This window comes from Coregonus lavaretus, assembly GCF_964263955.1.
Source record: "Coregonus lavaretus genome assembly, chromosome: 26".
In the NCBI taxonomy this organism is placed as follows: domain Eukaryota; kingdom Metazoa; phylum Chordata; class Actinopteri; order Salmoniformes; family Salmonidae; genus Coregonus; species Coregonus lavaretus.
This window is the reverse complement of record NC_140013.1, coordinates 35038820-35055380: the sequence shown is the minus strand read 5'-3', so window position 1 is coordinate 35055380 and position 16561 is coordinate 35038820. Positions and strand designations below refer to the sequence as shown.

The 16561-nt window shown below is 46.1% G+C and overlaps 1 protein-coding gene across 1 annotated transcript in view; it reads left to right on the top strand.

The window, feature by feature from the left end:
* The window catches only part of LOC311102000 (roundabout homolog 1-like), a gene marked incomplete at its 3' end in the record, with an annotated part of 517698 nt that overhangs the window by 323501 nt on the left and 177636 nt on the right, over nucleotides 1-16561 (top strand). The window lies entirely within an intron of this gene.

Sequence of the window (16561 nt, the reverse complement as noted above, 5' to 3'; positions counted from 1 at the left end):
TATATAGACATAATATGACATTTGAAATATCTTTATTCTTTTGGAACTTTTGTGGGTGTAATATTTACTCTTAATTTTTTATTGTTTATTTTACATTTGTTTATTATCTATTTCACTTGCTTTGGCAATGTAAACATGTTTCCCATGCCAATAAAGCCCCTTAAATTGAAATGAGAGAGAGAGAGAGAGAGAGAGAGAGAGAGAGATTTTTTATTTTAATATAACTCTTTTATAACACTTATTTAACACACTTGATATATTCCTAGCCACAATGTCCAGCTATCCATCTCCTGAGTGGGGAGGGTTATGACCCGGGGTGCATAGAGAGAGAGTTGATCCTGGAAGACACAGGGCCGTGCCTGGGGCTCATCTATGGAGCGGGTGGGGTGTAGCAGGGGGGGACAGTTGGCAAGCGCCAGTGTAAAGACTGGGATGGCCCCCTCCCACTGCTCTGAGTACCCGCCTGTCTCCCGAGCAGGAAATCCCTTGTACTACATCTGTTGGCCCTCAAAGAGCCAGGTTCTTTCTGTTAACCCCCACACCCACTACCCAAATCCCAATGTATGAAATCCATCAGGATTGTATTTCATACCGCTGTCCTCGCTCTGTCAGTGTCTTCTCTTCCCTGCCCCCTCCTTTCTCCTCCATCCCTCCTTTCTCCCCTATCCCTCCTTTCTCCTCTATCCCTCCTTTCTCCTCTATCCCTCCTTTCTCCTCTATCCCTCCTTTCTCCTCTATCCCTCCTTTCTCCCCTATCCCTCCTTTCTCCTCTATCCCTCCTTTCTCCCCTATCCCTCCTTTCTCCTCCATCCCTCCTTTCTCCCCTATCCCTCCTTTCTCCTCTATCCCTCCTTTCTCCCCTATCCCTCCTTTCTCCTCTATCCCTCCTTTCTCCTCTATTCCTCCTTTCTCCCCTATCCATCCTTTCTCCTCTATCCCTCCTTTCTCCTCTATTCCTCCTTTCTCCCATATCCATCCTTTCTCCTCTATCCCTCCTTTCTCCTCTATTCCTCCTTTCTCCCATATCCCTCCTTTCTCCCCTATCCCTCCTTTCTCCCCTATCCCTCCTTTCTCCCCTATCCCTCCTTTCTCCCCTATCCCTCCTTTCTCCCCTATCCCTCCTTTCTCCTCTATCCCTCCTTTCTCCTCTATTCCTCCTTTCTCCTATATCCCTCCTTTCTCCTCTATTCCTCCTTTCTCCTCTATTCCTCCTTTCTCCTCTATCCCTCCTTTCTCCTCTATCCCTCCTTTCCCTACCCCTCTCTCTCTTCGCCACACAGAGAAATAGAATCAATTCAGTCTCAATCCTCTCCTGGTCTTCCATCAACTAGACTAATTATTTATTTGCTACAGTGTTTACCATTCATTAACTTGTTTTTACAAGACCCAGTGATAGAGTGGCAGGCAGCTCTTGTCTGGTCTTCTTCTCACAGATTGGAAAGGATTTAAATTCCAGGAGAACCCTCTCACATCTTGTTGTCTCTAACATTGTTGTATACTTTCATTTTCTTCCTCTCTTTTTTTCTGCTGCTTAAGAGTTGTACAAGTTCTGCTAATTCCAATGAGGAGGGAGGGGAGGGAGGGAGGGAGGGAGGGAGTGAGGGTATAAGAGCCAGCAGCAGCCAGCAGCCCAGTGAGTGTTGGTGTGTTGCAGCTCTGTAGCAGTTATTTGTCTCAGAGAGGTTCACAGCAAATTGGTGAAAACAGCCCAGCCAGGGTCTGCTCTGTGAGTCAACATGCAGCTGAGACGTGTCCTGAGACACAACCATAAACCTTGTTCTGCCCTGGCCCAGACACTAATCTGGAGGATGTTGGAGTAGCCTACTGTAAGAAACCTCTTGATGATGATTAAGGGCAGTGTAGCCTCTTTTTTAGACTCAAGTTAGCATTGAACTCCAAGATAACAGTAGTCTAAAAAGTATTTAAATGTACTAGCCTATGCTATGGGTTATACAGCATGTCCCTATTAGCCATGCCATCCTACTGTATGTTCCTGTAAGGCTGCTGGCTTGTTTTAATTGGTTGTTGGGTGTGGATGTAGTTTAAGGCTTTTTCTCTGAAATATTCTTAATCCTTTAATGACATGGGAAACAAATAGCTACTGTATAATTACACTCCCCATAGCACATCACTGTCATTCCTATCTCTATTTTATCACTAGGTGTCCACTGGACAACATAGACATTCCAGTTACCCTCATAAAGACATACATCAATCACTTTATTATCTACTGCGTGTGATCCACTGAACGTAGCCCGTTATTCATTTCAAGGTTTTCACATTAAATCAGTGCAGCTCATGTAATTAAACATGCCTCATTTATTTGTTGTCTGTGGTCAATACAGACATGCCACTATGAGTTGAGGATTTGTTTGATACATGACTTGTGTTCCGTCCCTAATACACGGCGCTTCTATTAGCATGCTAAGCTAGCTGGCCAGCTGGATGCTTTCCCTTCAATACCGTGACCTAGAGAACTAATTTGCATATAGATCAGGTTAGGTGAGATTTTGGCCCAGCTAATTGACCCAGAATGCATCTCTCAGGGTGTTGACATGCTGTCCCTCTGATGCGTCGAACGTCACGTTCCTGATGATGCTAGAGGTTTTTTGAGCGTGGTTATCTCTCCCGCCTTAGGACCCCCTCCTCCCCCGTCCTCCTCCCTTACTCACCACAGGACAGGGAGCAGTGTATGGGGGCCAGAGCAGGGGATGATAGGGGGCCACCCCAGACAGGGGCTGTTTGTGCCTACTGGCAGGAGGTATGGAGACCCAGCACTGGCCCTGCAGAGATCACAGAGCTGGGGAGGAGAGGTGGACACACTCCAACTGGCCAGTCAGGGAAAGGGAGCGTGGTGTGGATAGATGGAGAGATGGAGAGAAATATGAATGATGGATCTATGAATGACATTGATGGAGGGATAGCTCTGTCAGTATAACAGGGCAGGACAGTATGGCGGAGGCAGCAACGCCTTCACTGTCAATGTGTGTGTGTTTTCTTTATCACTCTGTCACTGTGTGTATCTTAGCTTGGGGGGACCTCCCCATGACACTCTGGTGAACAATGTGATGTGAAGGCTTGTGTGAAGGCTCCTATAGACTAACTGAAGGGGCAGCTGTAGGGGGATTGAGGGTAGAGAGGCTGGCCCATGATATGATCCATCACTCTATGGCTGACCTGCCTCTGCTCTGACAGCCTGCTGGGTTAGCCAGCCAAGTCAACCACATGCCCTCCAGCACCAAGAATACAGACCACGTCTCTCTCCTTCCAATCTCTCTTTTCACTTCATCCATCTCTCTTTTATGTCCCTCTGAAATGAGAGGCATATGAAAGGGAGAAAGTCAGACATTGGAAGATTTGGGACCACCGACAGCAAAAATGCAGAATTTGCTCAGGTTTATTTTCAGTGTGTATCCCACTCCACAATCTGATTTCTCATGGTTGATTCCATCTCATTTCCACTGTCAGCCTAGTATTCAACAGTGGATCCAACCAGTATCTTATCTAATCTATTATCAGACTGAGCCGGGTGGGGTTTAGGAGGCAACACAACCATAAAACAATAAAAAGCCCATTGTTGGTTCTAAAACAACCTCATAAATGATGGAATGACTTTGTCTACAGGATGAGCTAAACCTCTCCAGCCTGATGGCCTTGCTGGTGTTTTATCCTGCTTGTAGGCAGGCTGTAAAGAGATGTAGAGCTAAATGTACTAGCTGAAACAGGATGGAGTACTCCAGCCATAGCCAATCTCCCCGCATATCCATGCCTCGCAGCTCTACTTTGATAGAATACTTATGTAGGAAATGGCTTATTTCCTCAGACGAGGGTGGATAAGTTGACTCATATTGAGTCTGCTTAACACATTTTGTGTCCTTTGGTGTTTTTGTAGTCTGTCTTGGCTCCTCTGCAGGGTGACATTACACAGACATCTAGTGATCTGCTTTGAGAAACGACAAGGCTCATGCAGCTTTCCAGCTGAGTGTCTGTACACTCCTCTGAGCCCCTCTGTGTCGCACCCGGGTCTCTCGTCACCAGGGTGACCGTTGATTCATCACAAAGTAATCCCTGCCTGGGGCTGCTGGCCGTTGAGCTGAGGAGGAGAGGATCATGGGTAGGATGGGTCCCACAGAGTGTAGGAAGTATCTGTGTGATATGACGAATACGCATCTGAGCCTGAGGACCAGGTCAGGCTAATCCAGCCTTCTGATTGGAGGAGGGAAGATTAGGTAATGCCAGGAGCGTCCTAGCCTCTCATAGCAGGCAGTAGTAGATAAGAGATGTGTGTGCTTGAGTCAAATGCCCCTGCGGTCTCTCTCAGGCTAAGCCCTGATAGGAGAGTAGGTACTTCAACATTCATCCTTTTAGCATGAGAGAGTGTGTGTGCGTTTCAACGTTCAGTATGTGTGTCTATGTGCATGTGTGTATGTGTGTGTGTGACCCTATGTTCTTGGGCCCTATGTGTGAAAAATAGTGGTGATGGTAAACTGTGCCTCTCTCAGTGAGGGCCTGGTGAGGCTGTGTTACTGGGTCTAATGTCTGGTCCTCTCCAGTGGAGGGCTGCTGGTATTAGTATTGATGTGGGGTGTAATCCCACTCTTGGCCTCTAATGTGGGGTGGAGTAGAGTCTCTCTCCCTGGTGTCTGGATGTATGATGCTGTTCTGATTCTGCTCTGCTCTGCTCTGCTGGAGCACACTGTTAATTAAATATGGGCTAAGCCATCGCTTCACGTCTTCTATCGAAACTCCTCATTCCAGAACGATGGGGGCTAGAGAGGATGAAGGTGTTTGAATGTAGGAACGTAGGATATTTAAAGGGATACTTCAGGATTTTGGCAATGAATCCCTTCATCTACTTCCCCAGAATCAGATGAATTCGTGGATACCATTTTTATGTCTCTGTATGCAGAAGTTGCTAACCAGCGTTAAATTAAATCAAATCAAATCAAATTTGATTTGTCATACACGTGTTTAGCAGATGTTATTGTGGGTGTAGCGAAATGCTTGTGCTTCTAGCTCCAACAGTGCAGTAATATCTAACAAATAATATCTAACAATTTCACAACATATACCCAAAACACACAAATCAAAGTAAGGAATGGAATTAAGAATATATACATATATTGTGATGAGTGTGATAGAAGGAGTCAGGTGCAGGAGGGTAATCACCGAATGCAGAGTTTATTCCGTCGTACACAAATAGCGCTGGATAGCGACAAACGAAACAGGCACAGGGGAAAATCTACCCTGGCAATACAAGGCAACGGTAGCTCCAACAGTAACAGGCACAGGGGAAATATCTACCCCGGCAATAACAATAGCTCCACCGAGCTACACTACTCTCACAAATAAACAATCACCCACAAGGACAAGGGGGGCAGAGGGAACACTTATACAGGGACTAATGAGGGGATATGAACCAGGTGTGTGTGATTGACAGGACAAGACAAATGGAATGATGAATAATGGAGCGGCAGTGGCTAGTAAGCCAGTGACGACGAATGCCGAAGCCTGCCCGAACAAGGAGGGGAGGCAGCCTCGGTGGAAGTCGTGACATGTATGGACGAGCAATGACAGAGCGTCATGGACTAATATACAGTCGAATATTATAGAATATATTATATACATATGAGATGAGTAATGCAAGATATGAAAATATTATTAAGTGACTAGTGTTAAAATGTTTTAAGTGGCCAGTGATTTCTATAGGCAGCAGCAGCTTCTAATGCTATAATAGTGATGGCTATTTAACAGTCTGATGGCCTTGAGATAGAAGCTGTTTTTCAGTCTCTCGGTCCCAGCTTTGATGCACCTGTACTGACCTCGCCTTCTGGATGATAGCGGGATGAACAGGCAGTGACTCGGGTGGTTGATGTCCTTAATAATATTTTTGGCCTTCCTGTGACATCAGGTGCTGTAGGTGTCCTGGAGGGCGGGTAGTTTGCCCCCGGTAACGCGTTCGGCAGACCACACCACCCTCTGGAGAGCCCTGCGGTTACGGGCGGTGCAGTTGCCGTACCAGGCGGTGATACAGCCCGACAGGATGCTCTCAATTGTGCATCTGTAAAAGCTGTGAGGGTTTTAGGTGCCAAGCCAAATTTCTTCAGCCTCCTGAGTTTGAAGAGGCTCTGTTGCGCCTTCTTCACCACACTTTCTGCGTGGGTGGACCATTTCAGTTTGTCAGTGATGTGTATGTCAAGGAACTTGAAGTTTTCCACCTTCTCCACTGCTGCCCCGTTGATGTGGATAGGGGGGTGCACCCTCAGCTGTTTCCTGAAGTCCACAATCATCTCCTTTGTTTTGTTGACATTGAGTGAGAGGATATTTTCCTGGCACCACACTGATGATTGAGTTGGAGGCGTGTTTGGCCACGCAGTCATGGTTGAACAGGGAGTACAGGAGGGGGCTGAGCACGCACCCTTGTGGGGCCCCAGTGTTGAGGATCAGTGAAGTGGAGGTGTTGTTTCCTATCTTCACCACCTGGGGGCGGCCCGTCAGGAAGTCCAGGACCGAGTTGCATAGGGCGGGGTTCAGACCCAGGGCCTTGAGCTTAATGATGAGCTTGGAGGGTACTATAGTGTTGAATGCCGAGCTATAGTCAATGAACAGCATTCTTACATAGGCATTCCTCTTATCCAGATGGGATAGGGCAGTGTGCAGTGTGATGGCGATTGTATCGTCTGTGGATCTATTGGTGCGGTAAGCAAATTGAAGTGGGTCTAGGGTGAAAGGTAAGGTAGAGGTGATATGATTCTTGACTAGTCTCTCAAAGCACTTCATGATGACAGAGGTTAGTTATAGTCATTTAGTTCAGTTACTTTCTTGGGTACAGGAACAATGGTGGCCATCTTGAAGCATGTGGGGACAGCAGACTGGGATAGGGAGAGATTGACCGTAAACACTCCAGCCAGCTGGTCTGCGCATGCTCTGAGGTCACGGCTAGGGATGCCGTGTGGGCCGGCAGCCTTGTGTGGGTTAACATGCTTAAATGTCTTACTCACGTCGGCCACGGAGAAGGAGAGCCCACAGTCCTTGGTAGTGGGCCGCGTCGGTGGCACTTTGTTATCCTCAAAGTGGGCGAAGAAGGTGTTTAGCTTGTTCTGAAGCAAGACGTTGGCGTCGGCGACGTGGCTGGTTTTCCAATGCATGCTAGTAGATACCATAGACTTCCAGTCATTGCGCTAATGCTAGTTAGCATTGGCTCGCAAAACTACTTCCTCTAACTTCCGTCATACTGGATGCAGAGACATAAAAATGGTATCCAATGACCTCATCTGACTGGGGAAGTAGATAAATGGCTTTATTGCCAAAATCCCAAAGTATCCCTTTAAGGCAAAATTTGGCCAAAGAGGGATGCACAGCTCAAGGTGAACTCTCATTGAACTTGTGTTGCCATGGATTTCTTCCTCACAGTATTGGTCCAAATGGCCACCTGCTATCATTATTAACTGACAAACTAGTTAGATACTTCCTGTAGACTTTTCAGTGGTACAAAACTTGGAAGATGGTACTGAGCGGATGCTTCCTGTATTTGATTTCATTCCATTTGATGAAAGGATGGCTGGTTTGCGTGCAGTGTGTTGTATGTGACTTTGGGGACAGTGTGGGGTGTTGAAAGGGACAGTATTGGGAGATCATTGGCCTGTCCAGAGGTGCAGGCTGACTGAGTCTCTCCTTCTGTTTCATAGACATATAAAGCAGGAAGCAGCTGCTTGTGGATAACTGCTGCTGCTACCTACCTTACCCCCCCCCCCCCTCTCTCTCTCTCTCTCTCTCTCTCTCTCTCTCTCTCTCTCTCTCTCTCTCTCTCTCTCTCTCTCTCTCTCTCTCTCTCTCTCTCTCTCTCTCTCCCTCCCTCTCCCCCTCTCTCTCTCTCCCTCTCTCTCTCCCTCTATCTCTCTCTCTCTCTCTCTCCCTCCCTCCATTTGTTTGAATGAGGCTTCCAGGTGGCCAAGAGAGAGCGAGAGAGTGAAGAAGAGGGGGGAGGGAGAGAGGAGAGGGCCGGAATCTAGGAAAAGGTATGAGAGAGAGATTGCATTTGACATAGTGCCTTTGTCACTGAGCCAAGTTATCTTTCAAGGTGCATTGCTGAGCCTTGGGCTGTGGGGATGGGGGGAGGGCGAGGAATGGAAAAACAGCTGAAACTTTATCACAGATGTAGCATGTTGCAGGGCCTGGAGCGTGACGGACAGAGAGGAAGAGATGGTGAGGTAAGCAGGAGACACAGACACAGATAACGATCAGGCCTCTGCAAGATACATACAAATAGAAATTAAATAGTGTCTACTCTCTCCTGTGAGTCTTCTAATGTCTACTGAAATAGTCTCTCCTGTTAGTGGACTGTCAGTGCTCTGCTACTACACTCACTGGTAAAGGGTTTAGCCTAGAGGAGCAATGCCTCGGGGCATTCAATTGTCATCTAATTGCCCTTGGTTGCTAATGCTAGCAGTAGCTAATCTGATCATGGAGGTGCTAATTGAGAGAAGATTAATTTATTCTTGTCAGGCTGGTGGTGCTGGACGCTAGAGACAGACACTGGAGTCTCTGGCTGGTGGTACTGGAGCCTGGCCTAAATCAGGCCTGCTGGTATGAGAGAAAGGGCTGCTAATTAGCATTATGTTGCTCTGAGGCAAACCTGTTATCCTAACCTCTCTGTCATGACAGGGGGTCCACCTCTAAGCCCTAATGTCCTTCATGGGGGTAGGATTACTGGTACATGCCTCCAGCTCATTAAAACTACTACTAGTACTACTACTAAGACCACTACAGTACTTCTCTCACAAAACTGCTTACAAAAAAATAAAATAAAGTTCAGTAGATGAAAGTGAAGGTATGTAATTGTAGCCTTGGGAAGGCAGGGTTTGGACTGCAATGAACAGTGTCTTTGTTTGACCTAGTATAATAAAGCATGTTGTTTATGCCCCCCTGGCTTCACTGTAATCCATATATGTGTACTGTAGTGATTGTGCTTAAAGCTAGAGCCAGTCTCAATGGAGTTTATAGAAACTACCAGAATACCTTCATTAGTCCCATAATAAGAACTGTTGCCAGGGAAGAGATATACAGTTGAAGTCTGAAGTTTACATACACCTTAGCCAAATACATTTAAACTCAATTTTTCACAATTCCTGACATTTAATCCTAGTAAAAATTCCCTGTTTTATGTCAGTTAGCATCACCACTTTATTTTAAGAATGTGAAATGTCAGAATAATAGTAGAGAGAATGATTTATTTTCTGCAATTATTTCTTTCATCACATTCCCAATGGGTCAGAAGTTTACATACGCTCAATTAGTATTTGGTAGCATTGCCTTTAAATTGTTTAACTTGGGTCAAACGTTTTGGGTAGCCTTCCACAAGCTTCCCACAATAAGTTGGGTGAATTTTGGCCCATTTCTCCTGACAGAGCTGGTGTAACTGAGTCAGGTTTGTAGGCCTCCTTGCTCGCACACGCTCTTTCAGTTCTGCCCACACATTTTCTATAGGATTGAGGTCAGAGATTTGTGATGGCCACTCCAATACCTTGACTTTGTTGTCCTTAAGCCATTTTGCCAGAACTTTGGAAGTATGCTTGGGGTCATTGTCCATTTGGAAGACCCATTTGCGACCAAGCTTTAACTTCCTGACTGATGTCTTGAGATGTTGCTTCAATATATCCACATAATTTTCCTTCCTCATGATGCCATCTATTTTGTGAAGTGCACCAGTCCCTCCTGCAGCAAAGCACCCTCACAGTATGATGCTGCCACCCCCGTGCTTCACGGTTGGGATGGCGTTCTTCTTCTTGCAAGAATCCCCCTTTTTCCTCCAAACATAATGATGGTCATTATGGGCAAACAGTTCTATTTTGGTTTCATCAGACCGGAGGACATTTCTCCAAAAAGTACAATTATCAAATCAAATCAAATCCAATGTTATTTGTCACATACACATGTTTAGCAGATGTTATAGCGGGTGTAGCGAAATGCTTGTGCTTCTAGCTCCGACAGTGCAGTAATATCTAACAAGTAATATCTAACAATTTCACAACATATACCTAATGCACACAAAACTAGTAAGGAATGGAATTTAAGAAAATATACATATATGGATAAGCAATGACAGAGCGACATGGACTAAGATACAGTAGAATGTTATAGACTAGAATGCAGTATATACAGTGGGGGAAAAAAGTATTTAGTCAGCCACCAATTGTGTAAGTTCTCCCACTTAAAAAGATGAGAGAGGCCTGTAATTTTCATCATAGGTACACGTCAACTATGACAGACAAATTGAGATTTTTTTTCTCCAGAAAATCACATTGTAGGATTTTTAATGAATTTATTTGCAAATTATGGTGGAAAATAAGTATTTGGTCAATAACAAAAGTTTCTCAATACTTTGTTATATACCCTTTATTGGCAATGACACAGGTCAAACTTTTTCTGTAAGTCTTCACAAGGTTTTCACACACTGTTGCTGGTATTTTGGCCCATTCCTCCATGCAGATCTCCTCTAGAAAAGTGATGTTTTGGGGCTGTCGCTGGGCAACACAGACTTTCAACTACATCCAAAGATTTTCTATGGGGTTGAGATCTGGAGACTGGCTAGGCCACTCCAGGACCTTGAAATGCTTCTTACGAAGCCACTCCTTCGTTGCCCGGGCGGTGTGTTTGGGATCATTGTAATGCTGAAAGACCCAGCCACGTTTCATCTTCAATGCCCTTGCTGATGGAAGGAGGTTTTCACTCAAAATCTCACGATACATGGCCCCATTCATTCTTTCCTTTACACGGATCAGTCATCCTGGTCCCTTTGCAGAAAAACAGCCCCAAAGCATGATGTTTCCATCCCCATGCTTCACAGTAGGTATGGTGTTCTTTGGATGCAACTCAGCATTCTTTGTCCTCCAAACACGACGAGTTGAGTTTTTACCAAAAAGTTATATTTTGGTTTCATCTGACCATATGACATTCTCCCAATCCTCTTCTGGATCATCCAAATGCACTCTAGCAAACTTCAGACGGGCCTGGACATGTACTGGCTTAAGCAAGGGGACACATCTGGCACTGCAGGATTTGAGTCCCTGGCGGCGTAGTGTGTTACTGATGGTAGGCTTTGTTACTTTGGTCCCAGCTCTCTGCAGGTCATTCACTAGGTCACCCCGTGTGGTTCTGGGATTTTTGCTCACCGTTCTTGTGATCATTTTGACCCCACGGGGTGAGATCTTGCGTGGAGCCCCAGATCAATGGAGATTATCAGTGGTCTTGTATGTCTTCCATTTCCTAATAATTGCTCCCACAGTTGATTTCTTCAAACCAAGCTGCTTACCTATTGCAGATTCAGTCTTCCCAGCCTGGTCTACAATTTTGTTTCTGGTGTCCTTTGACAGCTCTTTGGTCTTGGCCATAGTGGAGTTTGGAGTGTGACTGTTTGAGGTTGTGGACAGGTGTCTTTTATACTGATAACAAGTTCAAACATGTGCCATTAATACAGGTAACGAGTGAAGGACAGAGGAGCCTCTTAAAGAAGAAGTTACATGTCTGTGAGAGCCAGAAATCTTACTTGTTTGTAGGTGACCTAATACTTATTTTCCACCATAATTTGCAAATAAATTCATTAAAAATCCTACAATGTGATTTTCTGGATTTTTTTTTCTCAATTTGTCTGTCATAGTTGACGTGTACCTATGATGAAAATTACAGGCCTCTCATCTTTTTATGTGGGAGAACTTGCACAATTGGTGGCTGACTAAAGATATGTAAACATTATTAAAGTGACTCTAAACATTATTAAAGTGACTAGTGTTCCATTTCTTAAAGTGGCCAGTGATTTCAAAAGGCAGCAGCAGCCTCTAATGTGCTAGTGATGGCTATTTAATAGTCTGATGGCCTTGAGATAGAAGCTGTTTTTAATTCTCTCAGTCCCAGCTTTGATGCACCTGTACTGACCTCGCCTTCTGGATAATAGCGGGGTCAACAGGCAGTGGCTTGGGTGGTTGATGTCCTTGATGATCTTTTTGGCCTTCCTGTGACATCGGGTGCTGTATGTGTCTTGGAGGGCGGGTAGTTTACCCCCGATAACGCGTTTGGCAGACCACACCACCCTCTGGAGAGCCCTGCGTTTGCGGGCGGTGCTGTTGCCGTTCCAGGTGGTGATACAGCCCGACAGGATGCTCTCAATTGTGCATCTGTAAATGTTTGTGAGGGTTTTAGGTGCCAAGCCGAATTTCCTCTGCCTCCTTAGGTTGAAGAGGCTCTGTTGTGCCTTCTTCACCACACTGTCTGCGTGGGTGGACCATTTCAGTTTGTCGTGATGTGTACGCCAAGGAACTTGAAGCTTTCCACCTTCTCCACTGCGGTCCCATCGATGTGGATAGGGGGGTGCACCCTCTGCTGTTTCCTGAAGTCCACAATCATCGCCTTTGTTTTGTTGACGTTGAGTGAGAGGTTATTTTCCTGGCACCACACTCCCAGAGCCCTCACCACCTCCCTGTAGGCGGTCTCGTCATTGTTGGTAATCAAGCCTACTATTATTATGTCGTCTGCAAACTTGATGATTGAGTTGGAAGCATGCTTGGCCACGCAGTCATGGGTGAACAGGGAGTACAGGAGGGGGCTGAGCACGCACCCTTGTGGGGCCCAAGTGTTGAGGATCAGCGAAGTGGAGATGTTGTTTCCTACCTTCACCACCTGGGGGCAGCCCATCAGGGAGACCCAGTTGCACAGTGCGGGGTTCAGACCCAGGGCCTCGAGCTTGATGATGAGCTTAGAGGGTACTATGGTGTTGAATGCTGAGCTATTGTCAATGAACAGCATTCTTACATAGGTATTCCTCTTGTCCAGATGGGATAGGGCAGTGTGCAGTGTGATGGCGATTGCATTGTCTGTGGATCTATTGGGGTGGTAAGCAAATTGAAGTGGGTCTAGGGTGACAGGTAAGATAGAGGTAATATGATCCTTGACTAGTCTCTCAAAGCACTTCATGATGACAGAAGGGCGATAGTCATTTAGTTCAGTTACCTTTGCTTTCTTGGGTACAGGAACAATGGTGGCCATCTTGAAGCATGTGGGAACAGCAGACTGGGAAAGGCAGAGATTGAATATGTCCATAAACACACCAGCAAGGTGGTCTGCACATGCTCTGAGGACACGGCTAGTGATGCCGTCTGGGTCGGCAGCCTTGCGGGGGTTAACATGCTTAAATGTCTTAATCACGTCGGCCAAAGAGAAGGAGAGGCCACAGTCCTTGGTAGTGGGCCTTGTCAGTGGCACTGTGTTATCCTCAAAGCGGGCGAAGAAGGTGTTTAGCTTGTCTGGAAGCGAGAAGTCGGTGACGTGGCTGGTTTTCCTTTTGTAGTCCGTGATTGTCTGTAGACCCCGCCACATACGTCTCGTGTCTGAGCCTTTGAATTGCGACTCCACTTTGTCTCTATACTGTTTTGCCAGTTTAATTGCCTTGCGGAGTGAGTAGCTACACTGTTTGTATTCTGCCATATTCCCAGTCACCTTGCCATGGTTGAATGCGGTGGTTCGCGCTTTCAGATTGACGCGAATGCTGCCATCTATCCACAGTTTCTGGTTAGGGTAGGTTGTAATATTCACAGTGGGCACAACATCACCTATACACTTCCTGATAAACTCAGTCACTATTTCAGTGTATTCATCTAAATTATTTTCGGAAGCAACCCGGAACATATCCCAGTCCGCGTGATCAAAACAATCGTGAAGCGTGTATTCCGATTGGTCAGACCAGCGTTGAATAGTCCTTAGCACGGGTATTTCCTGTTTGAGTTTCTGCCTATAGGAAAGGAGCCGCAAAATGGAGTCGTGGTCAGATTTTCCGAAAGGAGGGTGAGGGAGGGCCTTATAACCATCCTGGAAGTTCGAATAGCAACGGTCGAGGATTTTGGCAGCGCGAGTACAACAGTCGATATGTTGATAGAACTTCGGCAGCCTAGTCCTCAAATTTGCTTTGTTAAAATCCCCGGCTACAATAAATGCAGCCTCAGGATATGTGGTTTCCAGTTTGCATAAAGTCCAGTGAAGTTCTTTGAGGGCCGTCGTGGTATCGGCTTGAGGGGGGATATACACGGCCGTGACTATAACCGAATAAAATTATATTGGGAGGTAATACAGTCTGCATTTGATTGTGAGATATTCTAGGTCGGGTGAAAAAAAGGACTCGAGTTCCTATACAGTATGTTACTACAATTACACCATGAGTCGTTAATCATGAAACACACACCTCCGCCCTTCTGCTTCCCGGAGAGATATTTATTCCTGTCTGCGCGATGAACTGAGAACCCCATGTGCAGTTGCAAAACGTAGTCTGGCTTTTTTATGGTGTTTTTGTAGCAGTGGCTTCTTCCTTGCTGAGCGGCCTTTCAGGTTATGTCGATAGTTTTACTGTGGATATAGATACTTTTGTACCTGTTTCCTCCAGCATCTTCACAAGGTCATTTGCTGTTGTTCTGGGATTGATTTGCACTTTTCGCACCAAAGTACATTTATCTCTAGGAGACAGAACGCGTCTCCTTCCTGAGTGGTATGACGGCTGCGTGGTCCCATGGTGTTTATACTTGCATAATATTGTTTGTACAGATGAACGTGGTACCTTCAGGCGTTTGGAAATTGCTCCCAAGGATGAACCAGACTTGTGGAGGTCTACAATTTTTTTGGGGAGGTCTTTGCTGATTTCTTTTGATTTTCCCATGATGTCAACCAAAGAGGCACTGAGTTTGAAGGTAGGCCTTGAAATACATCCAAAGGTACACCTCCCCTCCAATTGACTCAAATTATGTCAATTAGCCTATCAGAAACTTCTAAAGCCATGACATCATTCTCTGGGATTTTCCAAGCAACTTAGTGTATGTACACTTCTGACCCACTGGAATTGTGATACAGTGAATTATAAGTGAAATAATCTGTCTGTAAACAATTGTTGGAAAAATTACTTGTGTCATGCACAAAGTCGATGTCCTAACCGACTTGCCAAAACTATAGTTTGTTAACAAGACATTTGTGGAGTGGTTGAAAAACAAGTTTTAATGACTCCAACCTAAGTGTATTGTCACGATCGCTGACAGATGAAGCGGACCAAGGCGCAGCGTGATAAGCGTACATTCTTTATTCAGTAGTACACACACGAACCAAAACAATAAACAAACGATACGTGAAGTCCTAGGTTACAACACAAACCTTTCGGAACAAGATCCCACAAAATACTAGTGCCAAACAGGCTGCCTAAGTATGGCCCCAATCAGAGACAACGAGCTACAGCTGTCTCTGATTGGGAACCACCCTGGCCAACATAGAAATAAACGATCTAGAACAAAAGCATAGAAAATGTAACAGAAACTCCAAACTCTGGCTCAACATCTAAGAGTCCCCCGAGCCAGGGCGTGCCATGTATGTAAACTTCCCACTTCAAGTGTACCTCTACTTCGTCTTTGTCTCTCCGTGACCTTTCTGGAGAGGGTGTGGCACTGAACCAAAATAATCTATATGTAACCAAACACTGCATAGCGTTACATAAAAGAAGAGAGAGAGAGAGAGAGAGAGAGATAGAGAGAAAGGGGGGAGAGAGAGAGAGAAAAAAGAAGGGGTTGAATTTGTCATAGGCCTATTGAAATGGAATTCTCCCCAAGGCAGCCTCTGGTGGGTTCAGAAATGGCTGACATCTGAATCAGTGAGGCCTAGAATTAGGTGACTGTGGAGCTGGGGGGTGGTGGGTATGTGTCTGTGTCGGTGTGTGTTGTGGAGCTGATGGGGTGATGGGTGTGTGGTGGTGTCGGTGTTGGTTTGGAGATGTGCGGGCATGTCAGATGCCTGACCTCCTCCCGGGCTGGGGGTGACATTCCCCCCTTTTCCCCATATCCTCTCCCCCCTCTCCTCTCCTCTCCCCCCTCTCCTCTCCCCCATCTCCTCTCTTCCCTCTCCTCTCTTCCCTCTCCTCTCCCCGCTCTCCTCTCTTCCCTCTCCTAGCATCAGGTTCTAATATGTCTTTAGTGCCACAGTTCCATTTATCAGATTGGCTCACCTCTGATGGGTGGGATAGTAAGCCTGTAGGTGTGAGTATCTTCCCCAGTCCTGCCCTCTATACCTCTCCGTTCCATTTATTTTATTCCAGCCATTACAATGACCCTGTCCTCCTTTAGCTCCTCCCACCAGCCTCCTCTGCTCTACATGGCACTTTCTCTACTATAATGAGGACAGACCAAGCACCTTCAGTGGGACAGCTCTAGCCTAGTAGCCTTTTATCCACCTCATAGTGGACTGATCTACTGGTCCTCATAGTGGACTGGTCTACTGGTCCTCATAGTGGACTGGTCTACTGGTCCTCATAGTGGACTGGTCTACTGGTCCTCATAGTGGACTGGTCTACTGGTCCTCATAGTGGACTGGTCTACTGGTCCTCATAGTGGACTGGTCTACTAGTCCTCTTAGTGGACTGGTCTACTGGTCCTCATAGTGGACTGGTCTACTGGTCCTCATAGTGGACTGGTCTACTGGTCCTCATAGTGGACTGGTCTACTGGTCCTCATAGTGGACTGGTCTACTGGTCCTCTTAGTGGACTGG